The 19,394-nt window shown below is 39.7% G+C and overlaps 1 non-coding gene and 1 pseudogene across 1 annotated transcript; both read right to left on the reverse strand.

Annotated features, from left to right (window-relative positions):
• Window positions 1-6,512: 6,512 nt before the first annotated feature.
• The window catches only part of LOC105071820 (regulator of G-protein signaling 5-like), a 43,493-nt pseudogene continuing 30,611 nt past the window's right edge, over window positions 6,513-19,394 (reverse strand).
• Window positions 16,611-16,683, reverse strand: TRNAA-AGC (transfer RNA alanine (anticodon AGC)). Its single transcript has one exon. It is a non-coding gene; the product is annotated as a tRNA-Ala (tRNA).

Consider the following 19,394-nt stretch of genomic DNA (forward strand, 5'->3'; position numbering starts at 1 on the left):
ATCATCCATGTGTCTTCAATAGAGTATGCAAACATTATTCAAGGTTGTTGCTCTATTACCAACCCTGAAAATATGCTTTATTTCTTTAATGCTGAGTTTGTTTATAGCACATTGTAGAGTCTAGCATTGAAAAATAAATAAAATGAGCTTCAAAACTAGAACCAGAAGATCCCTCCTCTCGGCTCAGCTGTGTTGATGCTAATTGTGTGAACTTCTCAAGTCCTTTAGACTTTTATGAGGCTCAGACTGCCCACATATAATTGTGACCAATTTAATCCTTTAACCACTTCAGAGTTTTGATGACCATCAAGTGAATTAAGGTTGAGAAAAATCTATACAAACAGCAGTTATTACTACGTCTTCAGTAGACTGTTGTACCAAGGAGGCCAATGTATTGCAAGTAGATATCTGGTAGACCAGTCAACTGGCCATGATTCCATGCCAACTAGTTAAATTGTATCCTAGACTCTCAGGATGGAAGGACACCGGGGAATAAGACACAGCCCCAGCCTTTATTTAACTCACAGTTAGGAATTGGTTGTGGGAAGGGAGCAAAGGGATGGAGATAAGGAAATATTATTGCTCTTACTCCTGATAATAACTAAAAAGTTTTTACTTTCCCTGATCATGCCTCTGATGATCCATATTAGCGAGATATAGTAGGAAGCAACTGACCTGGATGGGGATCAGAGGAAAAGGCCTTATTTTATAGGTTACAAAATCTTTTCATACATGTTATTTTACTTACTCCTCATCACTTCTTTGTGTTATAATAAATCTAGGTAACCCCTTTTTCGCAGATGAGCAAAAAGAATCTCAGGGAGGTACACCTGTTGCCCAAGATGGCGCAGAGGAAGAACTTAGCCTGCAACTCAAACTTTGTGACTCTACATCACATGTACTGAGCCAACAAGGAAGAAATGATGGTTCTAACTAGAAAAGCCAGTTTTCCATCTCTCGAGCCTAATATTATCTACACATGATTTTCTGAAGTCTGTACTTACAGTTCTAAAAGACCTTGATTTAATGTTTACCAAAATATGCCATCTCTACCTTTAAAACCTCTTCTAAGTCTGTTGCCTGTGTTGAGGAGCTAAGATCTGAGTAAATGCTTTCATTTGGATTCAAATGCCTTTGTCCTCATGATGTAGACAATTTATAGGTGGCTGATAAGCAAAATAGAAGGTCTCTCACACAAGCTAAAAATATACACTCTTTTTCTTCTTCTACCTATTCTTACTCATTCTAGAAGGACTTAGCTGGGAACATTTGTCACGATAAGAGATGTGCGATCCCCAAATGCCACTTTTTAGAGGAATAAAGTGCAGTTTCAAAGGGGACAAGATTAGCTCTCCATTCCAGCTTACCTCCTGAAGTGAAACAGCATTGATGTTAGAATGAAAAGTCACAATCGCTGCCCGAAATAAAAAATCAATAATAATTTATGTCTTTTCCCTATTTTTTTTTTAATGCTGAACAAATTGGGGATGTGCAGGGATAAAGAACGTAAGAGATGTCTGACTTACTTATGCAGGAAAGAAGCAAAACTGCAGAGCCAAGGAAATCCAGTGCAGAGCTGCCTTGAAGGAGATGAAGTAGGGGGCTGTCTGTCTGGAGGGTCTGAGGTGACTGAGGTCACACAAGCCCCCATCTGTCTTGGTGCCAGCCTCCCCTCCTCTCAGCTTGGTATTTCTCTCACTGACAACAAAAGTGGTGGGTTGTGGGAGGGATGTCGTCTCCTGAGAGCATAGTTACAAGCCACAGCCATTCAAATCTCCTTTCACGATCTGTCCCAGGATCTTGGGAATAGAAGGGTATCTGAAAGTTCTCATGTCCAGGCTATTTCAGAAGTTAAAGTACTAGACTTTTGCTTTTCCAACATTCATCAAAGAAGTGACTTCCCTAACTCTTCCACGCAATTATCCTATCCGAGGGGTAAGGATGTGTCCTTAGCGGAAACACACCAGATGAGAGGAATGTCACCCACTTTAGTTAGGTGGGGTCTGATGGGTGTGAAAGAAGTCCCCCTGGGGAAGATGATATCTCTGCTCTAATTCTTTAAAAACTTGCAGGTGTGAGCTAGGTGAGATAGAGGGAATGTAGTGAAAAGAACTGCCCTGGGCAAGGCCTGGAGCATGAGGAAGCATGGTGCATTTGGGGTTCTGCAAGACATCTTGTAAGATTGGCTGGCTTGGAGAATTTTGTGTCTTAGGCTAAGGATGCAGGATGCTATTCTCCATGGTAGGGGCCGTCCAAGTTTTAGAGTCAATACAAATTTTAAGAGTAAGAGTAATTTTTCAGGGCATCCAAATAAGAGAAGATATAGTATTATTATCCATTAATTTAAAATATTTGAAATGACAAGCTAGGAAAAATTCAGGAGTAGCTTTACATGAAATTATATTTGCTCTTAAATCTTGAGTATTTAAAATAGTACATGGAATCTACAAATTTTGAACTCCCAGTATGTCCCTCTCCACCCTCCTCCCCCTTGGCAATGACAAGTTTTTATTCTATGTCTAAATTTGTAGATTCTGACAGGTATATATAGAATAGATAAATAAGATTATACTGTATAGCACAGGGAAATATATACAAGATCTGGTGGTAGCTCACAGCAAAAACGAATGTGACAATGAATGTATGTATATTCATGTATAACTGAAAAATTGTGCTCTACACTGGAAATTGACACAACATTGTAAACTGACTATAACTCAATAAAATAAAATTAAAAATAAAATAAAATAACATAGTACATAGATATGTGAAGTGGTGTTCCATCAATGGATAGTGTAGAGTGCACATGTGTCTTTGCAAACTCTACAAGACTCTCTCTGTCCCCTGTGTGTATCAAGAGTGTGAAGACTCATAGAAAGGGTTTAAAGGGACATCATGATAAGTCATAAGAGGAGTAGCGTGCTCAGAGAAGTACTCTAAGCTGTAAAAGGCTTTGTGCTACTTCTCATGAGAGTCTGCATTTAAGAAAGAAACTGATAGACAGTGTTTAACAAAATGGAATAAATTGAGAGTGGTAGTTTGCAATTGGTAGTTAAGTAATTTAGCATGAGAGCTTTTTGCAAGTTCTTCAAATCCTGGGAAAGAGAAAAACAATACATAACAGTTGCTAGAGTGATATATAGGATAAAAGACTGCTCTGTGTCCGGAAATCTTATTACCTGGTGCTGTCAGGGAATGGGGCCATATATAACACATATGGGTGACTGGTTTTCAAAAAATAAGGTTACAATTGACAGACCTCTATCTCCCTCAATCAATACTCTCTTCCCCTCAAGCAAAACACCCTTTCCCCCTGCTGTCTTCAGAAAATTTTTAAGAATTAAGCAATGTGCATCATCCTATTGGATTTAGGCACATTAAAATATGAATAGCTAAAAACTTCTAACAGGATATTTTACTTCTAAAGGAGTAGCTTGTTAAATGTAAAGGATATCTAATTGGGAAAATTATTATAGAGATAGTGGAGAGGAATATACTTTTGAGAAGTACAGTTCCCTGCCCCCTCAACCCTACCCTACCATTTCTCTAGTATCTTACAGTTCTTTGATATCAACTTTAAGAACACCTATTGTTATAGTTATGTGAATGAGGCATAACCCAAATATTGTTCCAAAGAAATAAACAGACTGGGAATCAGGTCATCTGTAAGGAGCATGCCCTTATCCAGATGTATAACTTTGGACAGGCCATTTCAGCTCAATGGGCCTCAGTTTCCTCATCTTTAAAATGGAGATGGAGAACAATGATTTCTGAGGATGACAGAGTGGTTTTCTGTGTGTGACATGTGTTACCAGAACTTATCACCCAGGGCAATTCAGCTGATGTGACAGGCCAGGCAAGTTGATGCTTCTTTTGCTGTCAGAGCTTCAAGTGTTTTTGTCCCCTACCCCCACCGCCAGCTGCTGGTGTCTCAGAGGAACAGAGTCTTTGCAGAGAGAGGAGGACTGGGCTTCATCCTGGGCATACGAGAGCAATTTGTACCGTCTATCTCAGCTCTGACATTTTCTGGACTGAGGGTCTTCTCATCACTTTGAAATCATGCCCCATAGACTCAACAGAGGCTGATGAAAAACAGGAATTCTTGAGCTTGTCTTGGCTTGCACAACGAAAGGGGAACAGCTTGTTAAAACCCCTCTGCTTGTAAACTGCCTTTACTGATTAAGCCCACTGAGTTATTTTTTTCCTTTCTTTCTTTTCTTTCATTCTTTCTCTTTCATTGCATACCTTTCCAGCTTCATGTAGCCCAGTTGTCTTACAGGAATTTGGGGTCACTTGTCACCCAGTGTGAGTCAGAAAATGCTGACTGACCCTAAGCTGGGCTTGAGCAGCTGTCCATGAATGGCCTTTTGAGATCAGAGGGCTGGAAGACTTCACCCTCAGATCATACTAAGCACCTCCAAATGGAACATGCAGAAGCAGGTAACCAACATGTACCTGCATGGAACACGGATTGCCTCACCTCTTCCCTACCTCTGACCACCTTCCCCCATGACTGAGATCACTCTGCTTATCCCATAAATGTCCCAACCGCCTCATCATCGGGGAGGTGGAGCTGAAGCTTGTTCTCCCATCTCAATGCTTGGCCGCCTTGTGAATAAACTCCTTTTCGGCCACAAAACCTTGGCATCTCAGCATTTGATTTGCTGCCTGCTGGGCAAACAGACCTGATTCCATAACAACCTCTCTTCTCATTGTCAGTAGAATGGTTAGTGAAACTCAAGTAGATGGACATTATGACATTCACTGCTAAATTAAAAAGCAGTCAAAGTAAACGTTCAGTTAAAAGAAATAAGGGAACATCACTCTCCATTCATCCTATTCAGTAAAGCCCCTGGGTTCCAATTCCTCTTTCAGTGTCTGTGATGTTTTCCAAGAATTCTACCTGGAAGCCAAGAGGCTCTGGGCTTCTAACAGCACAATCTGAGGCAGGCACCTATTTCTCACATGTCACAGCAGGTCCTTCCCGTGGATCACACGGCACCACTTCTTCAAAACATAACTAAGGCTTCCAGAGTCACCTGTGGGAGGGCACACCTACCTGTGCCTGTCTGCCTTACGCTCAGCATTCTCCAAAGGTGGGAGTACTTTGGAAGTGTGGCCTCATTAACAAAGAGACCTGGAAGTCTGGCCATGAGGCGTGGCTACCAAGGACTGAGCAAAGACTTCTTCCTCAGAAGCGTCGCTTTATCATACAATTTCCATCCATGTTTTTCTTGTTGTTTTAATAAGTTAAAATATTGAGAAGGTAGGAATTGACCAAAAAGTGAAAAAGCATGTAAATTGGACCAGGAATTTGCCACACAAGACTAATTTAAATGCAGAATGCACCGAGGCACTGGGAAGCCATCTGATGAGGTATTTGGAAAGTGGTTTGTGAGCAAAATAATTTTCAAGATATTGCTAATTTAGAAAATGTAAAATTAGTGAAATATGCTTTGGGAGTCCTGTATCTTGGAGAGCATGGCTTATATCACTAACGGGTGACAGAATGAACTACCACTTGGGCAGGGATGGGTTTAGTCTGTTTTACTCAGTTTAGAACCAGTAATCTTACTGTTTTGAGGGATCCAATGTGGTTCCTTCAGTCCAGTGGATCAGCAGGAGTCTGAGAGGCAGTCTAACCTTCAAGATTTTTCTGCCACTGATTCGCATAGTGACCTTGAGAATATCACTTCTTCTCTAGGGGGGGAGGCAAAAGTGTTAATGATCTTTGCTTTAATAATGTTTTTTGGTGGAAACTTCTAGAAAATCATCCAAGATAATTAAACCAAAGAAGTGAATAGAAGGTACTGAAAGGATTCAGGGTGATTGCATATACATTAAATATACTAGGCTTCATGGGAACGAAGAATGAGAACTTAGAAACTGTCAGAGACCAAGACAGACATTCTCTGCAGTCTCTCACTCTCTCGTTCCCTCCTCTCTCCCCTCATGTGGATTCTCATCATTTTTCCTCCCTGTAAACTGGTTCTATTTATGCTTCTTCCTGCAAACACACTTTCCATTTCATCCAGGCCCAGCATCACCAGCTGTATCATCTGAGCCCATTACCTAAACTATCTGAGCACCAAATCTAAGGTCTCAGAACAGAGCTGCTTGCGATGATCCTTGGGTTTCAGCTCTGTCACCAGTGCGGGAATGACGATACTCACTGAATGTTACAGGATCCACATGATACGATGCACTAAGTCGGTTCTAACAGTGAACAACTGGGTCAAGAACTTGCTGCCATCTGAATCCAAGGGAGAGTAGTCAAGAGAGTATATGAATATTGGGCACTTTGTATCCCCCTTCCTGAATTTTGCACATTACAATCGATGTTTACTAAGACAGGGGTCATCCCAACTGATCAGGGGCTCCCCTGGCCTAAGGAGCATAGTGAACAAACAAGCCTATCTTAAGAAAGAATTTCATATCAAGAATGTCCAGGAGTCAAGAAGGACTCATAGGAGGTTGTTATCTAGATATATATTTAATATAATATACGTGCTTGTGGTTACAGATACGTAAGTATGAGTTACATAGCATACAACATATTGGATACAAAATTAGAAGATAAACAAAGTTGTTCCTAAATGAAAACCATATAAGATACATGTTGACAAATGGATTGCCCAACCTTCCATTTCCACTCCTTTCTCTGAGCTGGTCTCCTGAAGATGAGCTGCAAGTTGTACATTTAAAAAAAAAATTTAGTCCCCCCAAAATCTGATACTATATCACATGAAATTACTTCTGGCAACAATTATCCAGATTACTTCTCTCCGTCAGAAAAAAATTCAGATCTTCCTGTTATTTTGCTATGGCTTAGTTTAGACATTTTCCTAGCTAGGAAGTTAAATATTTTAAACTGTATTCATTATTACATAACTGTGATTAGACTCAACTATTTTAAATGTATCCTCATGCAGATGGAGAAGAGAAACGGAGGTATAAGTGTGAGGCAGAAAGGAAAAATATCTCAGGTGAGAAAACAAGAGACTTACTAAACTGGATATGAATGTTGAGTTGGATTTGTAGCTTTTCAACTAATAAATAAGGTCGGAAGATTATTGTTCAATTGTGAGGTGAGGAAAATTTTCCCAAGTTTTTAATTTCTTTTTTGCCCTTCACTCTTTGCTATAAGTTTCCATTCAAAGCTAAGAATGTCTCCTCACTCAGAACAGTTGACTTTTACAGCTCGAAGATGCTGAAAGGGACAGCCTTTCTTTGGATTATTGCTCCGGTCAGCCACATGACCCATCTGAATGCAAATATATTTAGCAGAAATAGTAGTTGCTAAATTATTAACCAAAGAGCCTTGTCCCAAGCAAATATTAAACACATACTCTTCTCATAGAATGGAGAGACTAGAAAGCCAGAAAGGTCTAATGACAATTCGGACAGGATAGGCCAAGATGCATTAAGATGTCATGTCCAGAAGCTACAGAGAGTTGCCTGGCCCTTGGGTTTGGATGTTCAGATGTTAGAAACTGAGTTCTCCATGCTCTGCTCCGTGGAATGTAAGCTGACCAGGGAAAGTAAACCCTCTATATTTGTTCTTTTATCTAATCAAGACTCTGTAGGATTTTAAAATGAAGTTTCACATCTAGCTGCATTGATAATCAAGAAATGGCTTCCTGCAAATCTTGATGGTGACAGCAAGAAGCAATGTGATTGTCAATTAAGTGGAGCTGCTCTTAGATGTTTCCTAGTGAATGGACACACTTCATAGGCCTGAGCACTTAACTTCCTCACCACTTCCCTTCCCTTCTTTCCCGCTTTCTTTTTTCATGGTCCTTTTTCTCCAAACCTACTAAATTACCAGGAAACAACGTAAATGGCCTGCTAGAAGGAATGATTTCAGAGGTAAAAATCGTTTCCCTGAAATATAAATAGCCTTTGAAATGAATCTCAAATTTTCAAATTTGTGATGGGACAGATAGCCTGACAAGTTTTTATTGAAACTTCTGGACATCTATTATTCTTTGAGAAAGAATAACTTCGCTCTATCGAAAGGGAACGTGTAAAGAGAACACATCAACCGAGCAAATTCCATGACTTTGCAGAGGATGAAAATAAAAACAATTTCTTTATCAAGTTCTTCTCTTTATGTACTAGAAACTAAAATCTGCTTAAAGCATAATTTATACAGTAGTGAATTAAGAGTCCACAAGGCATTATGGGGAGCAGCACACAAAATACTTTCATGCATTTGATTCTATTGATTTGAAAGCAAAGCTACTGAAATGCCTCAGTTACTTCTGCATTTCAGAAGGTGTTTATCTGGGAGAAAGAAAATTGTGTGTGTGTGTGTGTGTTGGGGGTTGTTCACATGAACAAGCACTGCTTTAGCAGATAAATGTGGACACAGCCTCCTAATTTAGACTCAATAGTCTATCTCTTTGTTCTGGTCCAGTTTAGATCCTAGTCTGACGCTAACCACAAACTACATCAAACCCAGGCAGCAAAAGACAGGTTATGGCCATCCCCTGGCCTGCCTAATTTTAGGTTTCTCTCAAGAATGAGAAGCACATACTCCTGTTCTCAATGACCACCTCTCTACATCCCAGACACATTTAGGACTGTGTTACATTTTCACAAGGGAGGAGCGCAGCACCACAGGGCTCCTGCACTGAGTTCCATACTTTTCCAGGCAATTTACTCCAGGGAGAGTGGGGAGGAAGGGGAGGAGGCACAGGGAGTGATAAACAGACGTTACACATTTTTTTTCCTGGTACAATCATCCCAGTTTTCTTAATTCCCCCAAATTTAAAAGAACATTATTTTATTCGTGTTACCATGGAAACTTCCAGTAACACAGTTGAGGTTTTTTTTCCCCCCTAAGTTTAAAAACAGTTTCAAAAAGATTTCAAAGAATTTTCTAGGGTAATTTGCATACGTTTGCTTTGCTTTCACATTTCAGGCTGTGATATTTGTATTCCTTTTAATTTTATTATTTAGAAGAGTTTCTAATGTGTATGTGCCTGTCTGTGCACTGCTTTAAATTTAAAATCACACATATGTATATATTACATATCAGCGGTTGACTGCAAGGCATTCCTTCTCCTTCCAGCCTTCATGTCACTGCCCTCCTGGTTCTCTTCCTGCCCTCTGCTTCCTGGGTTCAGCTCATGAAAAGGTGAAGGTCCTTCTTATCCTCCACCCACAAGTCTACCCGCTTAAGGTTGTGCATTCAATTTGTGAATGCAGTAAGTCTGAGTCTTTGAAACATCAGCTGTCTTGGTGAACTCTGTGATCTCTAGATAAATCTCTGGGTATTTTCAAACATTTGTCTATTTCAAATAAAAAGAATAAGGCATTTGAAATTGTAATGACATCAAAATTTTTCTTAAAAATATTTTGGCATTCAAGAAAAAAATAACTCACCTAGATTATTCGGTTCTTACATTTTCTAGCTGCCTTAGCACGTAAAGGACTGGTGATTTCATTCTGATCTGGGGCAGCAAAGACAGATGGTGAGGAAGATGGTGCTGGGAATTCTGGATGTGAGTTGCTTGTCACTCCTGCACATGTGGACATGATGGGAACTTCTGTTTCACGCTCCCAATGTTGATCTGGCCTAGCTGTCGAATGCTTGATGACAGAGCTTCTTTGAAGTGAGCAATATTAACAAAGATGAATGAACTCACACCACACCAGCAAGAGCTGGCCGTAGACCCAGTCACTCCAACCCATTTTCAGAATTTGAAATGACAAGTATTCAAGAAGGGCCTATTATCTTTGGAAATAACAAAAACAAGGAAAATCCAACAAACACGAACAGTGTTTACTCAAAGAATACAGTAATATGGTTGCTCACGTTCAATATTCTTAAGAAATAACTGAATAAATGGGCTACAAATGTGAAGCTAGCAATGTGTGAATGATAAAGAAAAACAAAAGGAGATACAAGACTAAACAAATGTAATCTTCTACTTAAACATTTCAGATTTTTATTAATCCTTTGAAAAATACTTTTTTAATTAACTCAGTATCCTTACCTCGGTTATATTCATACAGAGTTAGAGTCTATGACTAGATTATGTAAATCATTACTTAATCAAATCTACTAAAGATCAGAAAAAATTTTAGCGAGACTTATAATAATGCAATACAGAATTAAATGTTTAAACCTACTAAAAAATATCATGGCCTATCAATTGGTGGTGTGTAAGGCATGTTAGGAGTCTAAATGTGCACTTTGACTATAAATACAATTCACTAAATGCAGTGAGCAGAAAGGAAGGGAAGTGAGGTGTTGCTAAAAGATCACATTATTTTTCAAGATGTAGAGTACTTATCTCACTTAGAAGTCCTCTGCATTTAGTCAGATTGATTTTTTGAAAGATAACATGATGCTTTGAATATAATTGTCATTTACTAAACAAACAGATCCTAGGAGAACTAACCAGTTTAGGCTTGACAAAAATTTTCCCAGCGTAGTGTACAGCCCTCTTGATATTAAGGTGGGAAGACTGCTGCGATGAGCAGCAACTGTTTTATTTTACAAGATTGCAGTTTAAATTTTTGGAATTTTACACTCAGGTGGCATTTTAAATAATTTGAAAATCGAAATTTTTGTCCTACAGACTAGAGTCATAGATACATTTATACGGTAGTCCACTGTCAATCTCAGGTCATTGATTTAATACAGAATTTGGTAACTTTATACGTGGGAGGATATGATGAAAGTACAGGGAAAGAGGCAACATGGATTGTGTTCAGATTGACTTTGTGAAAATACAACATATTCATGGCTGTACCTTTTGTTTATAATCTTCAGTTAGCACATGGATGCTCTCAGAGGAAGATCAACATTTTAAACAATGTATTTGCTTAAAGAATGAAATAATGCCTACCTCATAATTTTCTTGCCACCTTTTATTACAAAGAACTTCAGAGATAATAAGAGGGGTGACCTTCTGGATCAGAATTAAAGCAACAGATGAGATCAGTTAATCTCACTTGAAACTGGTCTTTGCACACCCACATTCTTTTTCACACCAATTTAGGTGGAGATCCGTTACCTAAAGCAAACGGACCCACATTCAATGATATCATATTCTTGTCTGACATTTCCTTAAGTAGAGTTTTTCTGTCATTCTGACTGAATTTCACAACAGCATACAAGAGTAAGGTTAATTAAGAATGGGGGCAGGAAGAGGAAACTGGAAAAGGAAGGCATTCAGGAGATAGATAAACATCCAAAACAATGCGGGCAAAAGAGTAGGCAACACTCTCGGGGATTTTCCCTGCTTGAGAACCTCTGAGCAAGCCTGCTATGGGAAGATATGTGGGTTGCTGGACAATACAGGGTTGTTATGGAAGAAATAACCCTCAGGATGGTTCTCACAGCCTGATTAAATTGCTACTTGATGAACTCCTGATAAAACTGAGAGTGCACAAAGCAAGGCAGTGAATCCTTTTCCATCAGGGCATAGATTCTTTTCTGGGCCACATCAAAGCCGCTTGGGGAAGGTTCCACCAGGTTCTTCATGGTGATGTCCTTCATGAAGTGATCGATATTCACCTGTAAGCCAGGAAACAGGGTCATTGAGTCAGCCCAGGTTGTGGGATTTGATGAAGGGTAGGGAGGACAGAAGTGGCATTTTCCACCAATAGAACACATGAGGGGAAGAGACTGGTAGAAAGTGAAAAATATCATATCATTTTTATTTTCCAGGCAGTGGGGTAAGGCAATTGGTGCTCCAATAAATGCATGACTCAGATTAAGCTCCAACCAGTATTAGAGACTCAAAGTTAAAAACAGGCAGCTACATGACAGACCTCATTTAATCTGCACAATAACCTTAAGAATGAATCTTTCCTTTTGTAGGGGAATGATAGATAGATAGATAGATAGATAGATAGATAGATAGATAGACAGACAGACAGATAGAGGTTTCCTCAAGATCACAGAGCAAATAAATGTATTTGAATGCAGAAGCAGAATCTGAATCCACGTAACCTGATGCCTAATCCCACAATCTTCCTACCACAGCATTTGGTGTCACACCTCCTCGGAAGAATGAAGAAGGAGAAAGAAAATCTGGCCAGGGGTCCAAGACCTCTTGCCTGGCTCCAGTAGAATAAAGCAACTTGGTCTTTTCCTGAAACAAACCAGGAGATCCTGGTTCCAGCACAATAATAGTAAAAGTAGCAGCTAATGTTTATTGAGTTCTAAATCTATGCCAGACACTGGGCTGAGAACTTTACTTTTATGGGCTCTGTGCTGAGGAACTCACTTAATCTTACAATGCTGGAAGACAGACACTGACAAGTACATTTTATGGTTGAGGGACAGAAGTTCAAATGATTTGCCCAAGCTCTTAAGTGGTAGAGGGAAGATTCAAAAGCCCAGCAGTGTGGCTTTTACCCAGTAGACTGCTGTGTTGAAAGGTGCGGTGGCTTAGATATTTGTGCTGGCTGCATTGCCACTATATTGTGCCACTCACAGGGGCACCATTCATGTTAGCGTCCACGTGAATGGCCCCCCGGCGTTGTGCAGCATACAGCCTGCCTGGACTCACCTAAGGATGATTTGTGAGGAATCACTGTAGATCACGTTGTATGTTTTAATGACTTTTAAGGGATCTGAGTGTAAAAGAGAAAGAAACAGAATCCAGATCAGCCAGTGGTTCTGAATTAGAGCATCAGAAAGTGTTTTAGCTCTCTCCTGGGCTGCTAGAGGTTCTTGCTCCTGAAGAAAAGCTATCTGGACTCAGAGAATTGTCCACAGCTTTAGGACAGAGTTGAGGACAAAGGCATGATGGGATTACCAGGCCAGAACAGACAAGAGCAGTGAGTGATCAGAGGTCCACGGTGAAGCGAGTTGAGGCTATGACATGGTTTCCCACAGGTGAGCGGGACCTGTATGCTTTATGCAGGGATGGTAGGTGACTACAGAGGCTGCCCTGCGAACGGCCTCAGAGGTGATGTGGTCCGATACCTGCCTTCACGGGTGAACACTCTGAGACCCAAAGAGGTTAAGTTACAAACTGCTGGTGAGGGATGGAGGTGAGACTATAATGTATATTTCTGTATTCTCAGCCACACTAAAGCAATGCTTCTTTCTTTTCTTAAATATAGACTAAGCTGTGTGGGCAACCTTACTCAAAATCGTTGAATTTCTAAAACTTATTAAATTCTTTCTTAATTTTATTTTTTAAGAAGTGATGTATTTTTTCTCTTTTTAAAACCTTAGTGCCAATTTTTTTTACCACTGTACCTCTCCTTCAGTTCCTGGTGTTAAAGAGCTGAGGTGAATATTCAGAGAAAGAAAATTCAGATTACTCTTTGCCTGGGTAAACTTGTTGCACAGGTCAATCTGCTACTCATCAAAATGAAATAGTAAATTTTGGGGTCAAAATACAAGATTTGGAGAAGTTTTGAATCTATGTGAGATGATTATAGTTAAGGGAACTAAGAATTAGAGAGCTTTAATTAAAAACTTACCCTAGAAACTTACCCAAAGTCACACATCGACAAAGGTCTTTAAGTGGGACATCTTTAATTATTCATCTCACAAATATTCCCTGAATGCTTGTTAAGTGCCAGGAACAAGATGCACATTCTCTCTGATGCTCGGCTGAGAGAGTGGAGGTCAAGGCATTTTAATTAAAGCTCACAGGTCCTTATAACGGGGGCCACCATTTGTTTGTTCCAGTAACTCAGCCAAAGTTTCATTTATTTTGAAACTCCATTTTTAATGTGTCATATTCCTATAATAACCGTCAATGTTTTCACAAGGAACCTGGCAAACAATGTTTTCCTAGAGCTCAGAGCAACTAGCAATAGTCCAGATGGGTCTCCACCATTGGCAGATATTGCAACAAATCCTAGAATTCTGTGAAGAGGAATGAAGTTGGTAGGAAGGAAGGTTACAAGTGGGAAATCAGTTGAAGTCAGGAAATGTATATCAACGTTAATACCAAATTAATCTCCTTGGTAACATCACAAATAGAGATTCCATGCCGACAGAAGAAAGAACAGCCCAGCACAAATGGTATCAGAAGTAGAGGAAAGCTAACGTATGTGCATGGGGTGGGAGACTGAGGACTAGAAGGGGAGAACTGGAGGATTATAAAATAATTCTCAGGGCAGGACTAAACCTAGTTCCATTCTAGGACTCTCACTTCCTCCACTTTACCTATTGTAGTTTACGCTCCCATGCTCCTGGCTTCCACTTCTTGTGTCATGGAGGGAACTCATCTGCTGGTATTAAGGTATATAATTTGTCCATCCATTCAAACATATTTACCTTTTAGAAAGGATCAGTGATGAGTAATTCATAACCAAAGGAATAAATATCAAATGGTGGAATCTCAAAAGTATAGAGCACCTGTGAGAGAAAAAGGATACTGGGGATTTTCCCCTCTCAAGTCATCTTAAACTGATTACTGCTGACCTAGGGGTTTTGCTCAGATCACCTCTGTGCTTGACCCCAAATCTTGATGAAATATTTGATGTCCAGATTGGATTATGGGGTACAATGTGAAATTAGTGACCTGATCAAAACATGATGAACAGGTCTTGCTAAGGCCATTCTGGGTTCCACAAAAAGTCTTTTTAATTCATTTTCATAAATAGCAAAGAGCAGATAATCTACCACAAAGCCGCTTTGAAATCAACACACATCTTAAGTGTGTTGTCAATTAATGGCATATTCTCTTCTGACATCTCTGTTACTGTTATCTTACAATAATTGATTTTCTTGAGTAGAAACCCTGTTGAGTGTTGACTAGACTGTAAATGGAAAAGGCCTGAGGGAAACAAAAGAATGATGGAGAACAGAGGGGAAAAGAGTTTTTACCAAAAATGAAAAAAAAAAAAAAAAAAAAAAAAAAAAAAAGAAGGGAAAAGTGGGGAAGGGGAAAAGGAGGAAAGAAAAGATTAAGTGGTAGGAACATTCATTGCACATTAATTAGTTCCAACCCTGAGATGTGTATTTTCACATCCCTATTTAATTTCCTCCTTACAACAACCTTGCAAAACAGTCTTCAGGATCCTCATTTTCACAAAGAAACTAAGTTCAGAGAGACTCAGCAATGCATCCAAGATGATACCACTAGTATCATTCCCGCTTGCAACTGCCACTGAAGTGAGACGCATGTTGCTAGAACGTGGTCTAAAGAGGATTCAAGTTCGTATCTGCTTGACCTTGCTGCTCCGCCTTGGCGCTCAGTCGGTGCTTAAGGAACGTGGTCACTCTCAAATTGCCTTTTGCTGCAAAACTGTACTGCAGATGGAAGTCCTTCCTGGGAAGTTGTTGAGCTGAACCCCACTGGCCACACTCCCCCACCTACCCAGCAGAACCAACCTCGTTAGGAGCCTGTCTGGATGAATACTTCATAAATTTTCTTTGCCTTCTCAGCCATCTTGGCAGGGGACTTGATCTTCTTGTAATCCTCACAGGCCAGCCAGAACTCAAGGTTTTCCTCACTGAATTCAGATTTCAGGAAACTTTTGAAGCTGGCAAGTCTATCTAGCAAGGGAAAAGGGTATTGGAGGAAATGTATTCAATCTATCTACCTGTCTATCAACACTATCTCACTTTGTAATGCGGGTTTATTTACTATACATGCCATTTATGTAATAACTTTACAAAAGTTAACTCATTTGCTCCTCACCACAAACCTAACAGGCAGATGATGCTATACCTTATTTTACAAGAAAGGCCAGAGGCTGTTACTTAATCAGCTAGTAAGTGGAAGAGCTGGGATTCAAATCCAAAACAGTCTGTGTTTGGGTGATGAAGGTTTACCTGTATATGGCATCAAGGAATACTGTGAACACTAATGCCATTCTTCATACTTATCAATTGCCAAAAAAGAAAAAAAAAATTTAAACTTGATTTGGCAGTATAAGTAATTTAATGTTGATTATCATGTATAAACTACTTAGTCTTTTTTTTCTTTCTACAGATGATTTTTAAGCAAATATTATGTTCCAGGAGCCATGGTAAATAAAACTGAGATGGTTCCTTCCCTAATGAAGCTTATAGATTATGGGGGAGATATAGAAAAAAATTGAAGAAAAACACACAAACAAAATTATGCAACAAAATAAAACCATATGAAATATAGTAACAGAGTAACAGCAGGGTCCTGACCTCACTTTGGGTTAGGCTTAGGGAATGCCTCCATGAGGAAGTGACAGTCAGAGACCTGGAGGAGGAGTGGGAAGGGGACGGATGAAGCTACCACATGCAGAGCAGTTACAATGCCTATCAAATATACATTAGTCTTTAAAACATATTACATTTAATGTAATTATAACTATTATTATTCTGTGTTAAGAGGAGATAAATGTAGCTCATGTAGAAAATATTTCAGCTTATAATTTAAATACAAATATATCTTTATACATTTATATACACATATATATGTATATATATATATTTGATTTTCTTGAGTAGAAACCCTATTGAGTTTATATATGTTGAGTATATATATGAGATTCTTGGATCTGCCTTTGTTTTCTTTCCTACCCCTTCAGCTCTAACCTCCAAAATGGTAAAAGACAAGGTCGGGATTTAGAAAAGCACTGGAGAGGAACAGAGGAAAAATCAGTCTATATCTTCAATATTTTCTTCCTTGTTTTTTTAATGGAGGTACTGGGGATTGAACCCAGGACCTCATGCATGCTAAGCATGTGCTCTACCACTGAGCTATACCCTCCCCCACCAATATTTTCTTCCTTTTAAAGCTGACTATATGTATGCATTTTAGCCCCAGTTCTAACAAATGGGTATGTATTGAGAGAGAATCCATGTCCATTTACTATCTAAGGGAAGTAGATTTCTAAAGGAGGAGAGAAAATTCTAGTTTTCCACAGACAATATCACAATTACAGGCATTCATGGTGTGTCATTTGCCTCCCAGGGCAGAAGCTGGATTGACTGTCACCAGTACATCAGGGCCCACTTTTCCTCTAATTTGTTCCCCATCAGGAGATACTTCTGCAATTCATTAGTTCTACTTGGAGAACATATTCGTGTACTGAATTCATTTCCTTTGACCTAATTTCAATGTTTCCCTTTCCCTTGAATATTTCTCCCTACTCTTTTTTTTATAGACTTTCATTCATTAGTCATTGCCTAATGCATTGATTTCATACAATTTGCACAAAATGTGATGATTAAACCAGAAATATACAGTTGTCCTTTTTTCAATTTTCCTTCTATACATTCTTATTGTCTTCATGCCCCTCACATTCCCCTGCAACTATATTCAGTTCTAAAGAAACAGAATGACTAAGTCATAATCAACTTGGATTAGGGTCACCAGTGATTTCCGGATCCAAACAACACACTTTGCATTTTAATTCTCTTTCCCTGTCCTTAACCTAAGAGTATTTTTTTAAATTGATCAACACCTAAAAAATACATCAGGGAGCAACAGTAAGTATGATAAACAGTTTTCTCTAGAAACCTAGCTAGAAGAACTACTTTAAAGCCGTTCGATAATGTTTACATGGGTAAGATCAGGTGTATTTCCCGCTCTCTCTGCCCATATTTCCGACTGTATTTCCAGCACTAATTGTTATAATTCAGTGACACGGTTGTCAATGGTGTATGCTGAAAGAATAAGATGGAGTTCTCTGTCTGTCTGTCATCATTAAAGCCTTCATTGTTTCTTAAACAAAGGGTGTCAGGAAGCCTCTGTTGAAACGGAAAAAAAAAAAAAAAAATTCCAGGCACTTTCTAGCTGCTGGGAATTGACACAGGAATGAAGTTTTACCAGTTCTCACACAATCACATCAAAGAGGGTGGAGGAAGCAATAACTTCACAGAATAAGTCTGGGGCCAATTTATTCTCATTAGCCCCGTTTCCCCACAACATGGGGAGGGGGCCTGTAATCATCCTTTCTAAGTCTTTGAAAAAGGTAGAGACCTCCCAACGTTGTTATCTATGAATCACCCTTTCTGAATCACCCTTTCTGAGTCTTTGAAAAAGGTAGGGACCCCCCCCCAAACATTGTTATCTATGACCTGAGGATACATGCCAGGATCCCTCAACAATGTTAACTTTTACCAAGTCATCTTTTCCAGTGAATGATCTTGGAAAACAACTTTCCAGTGCCATGATTCTATTTCTTGGGACTGGTTTCATCACTCCCATTGAGTCCCATGATATTATTTCAAGACTTTTTATCAATGTATGGACTTTAAAGTAGGACTCCTAAAATAGCTTTATACTCTATCAGCCTGGGAGATGTTTAAAGCTGTTCTTTCTCTCATCTGGATTTTAATGGTTCTCTGGAGGATCTTTTCCTAGGACACGCTAACGCCACTCCCCAGATGCTTTCACCTCCTTTACTGCTCATTTTCTACTGGTCCATTCCTCAGAGATGCTCTCTGCTGAATTCCCATTACTCCTGAGGACGTCCTCTTAGATCAGAGTCAGGTCTACTCTGGGCCAAATGTCTCTGTTCTGTGAGGAACACACATATCTTCTTTGCCCCACTCCACAGCCCAGTAGAGCTCCTGGTACACAGCCCTGATAAGTCCTACATTCTTCTTTCCTGAGCCTGCACAGAGCCTCAACATAACCTCTCAACACACCTCTTCAGGTGCCCTATTCCTAGGGAGTAGGGGAAACGCACCTGATCCTCTGGTCTAGTGGAAACACTGGGTTGTGACCCACATTATGATCCCAGAGCTGGCCCTAAGGAATGATATCACTTTTGACATCCATGTACAATACAGTAACAGCCCTGCTAAAGAACAAAATGAAACCACCTATAAAACCACTTTAAAAATAAAAGGAGTATAAGGCAAATCCAAGTCAGACCGGTGGAAAGGGAAAAGACTGAGAAGCAGATCAGCACAAATCTTTTCTCCTAGGGGAGAAACAGTGAGACATGGATCATTGACAAGTATCATGACATAGTTTCCAGTTTCAAAGCAGGGGCTTTAGAGTCAAGATCGTCTGGAGGTGAAATCTCACACACCACATTACTGCAGTAACTTGGGCAAGTAATCTAACCTCTCTGAGCCTCAGTGGCCACATCTGCTAAATGGGGTACTAATGCAACCTACCTGACAGGGTTGTTAGAAGGGTTAAATAATTTGTGTAAGGCTCTCACATGACACCGAGCATAATAATAGCTCATGTGAACAAAAAATACTGCAAACCATATCAGTAAACAAAGAATGCTGAAGCCATCAAGCCATCAGGGGCTGCTGCCACCCCCCACTGAAGGCAAGCCTGCAGCCCCACCTCTGCAGCCACTCACAATGGTGCACCCTGAGGGGACTCAGAATAAGAAAGGACAGGATACTGGCCCTAGATAGGTAGGTGCTTGTCGAAGGAATGAATTCATTGAGCCCAAGTGTTTGCTTCCTCCCATACATAGAAAAGCGCTAAATTCTTTAGCTTGAGATGCCT

The sequence above is a fragment of the Camelus bactrianus genome, chromosome 35 (assembly GCF_048773025.1).
Source record: "Camelus bactrianus isolate YW-2024 breed Bactrian camel chromosome 35, ASM4877302v1, whole genome shotgun sequence".
Lineage (NCBI taxonomy): Eukaryota > Metazoa > Chordata > Mammalia > Artiodactyla > Camelidae > Camelus > Camelus bactrianus.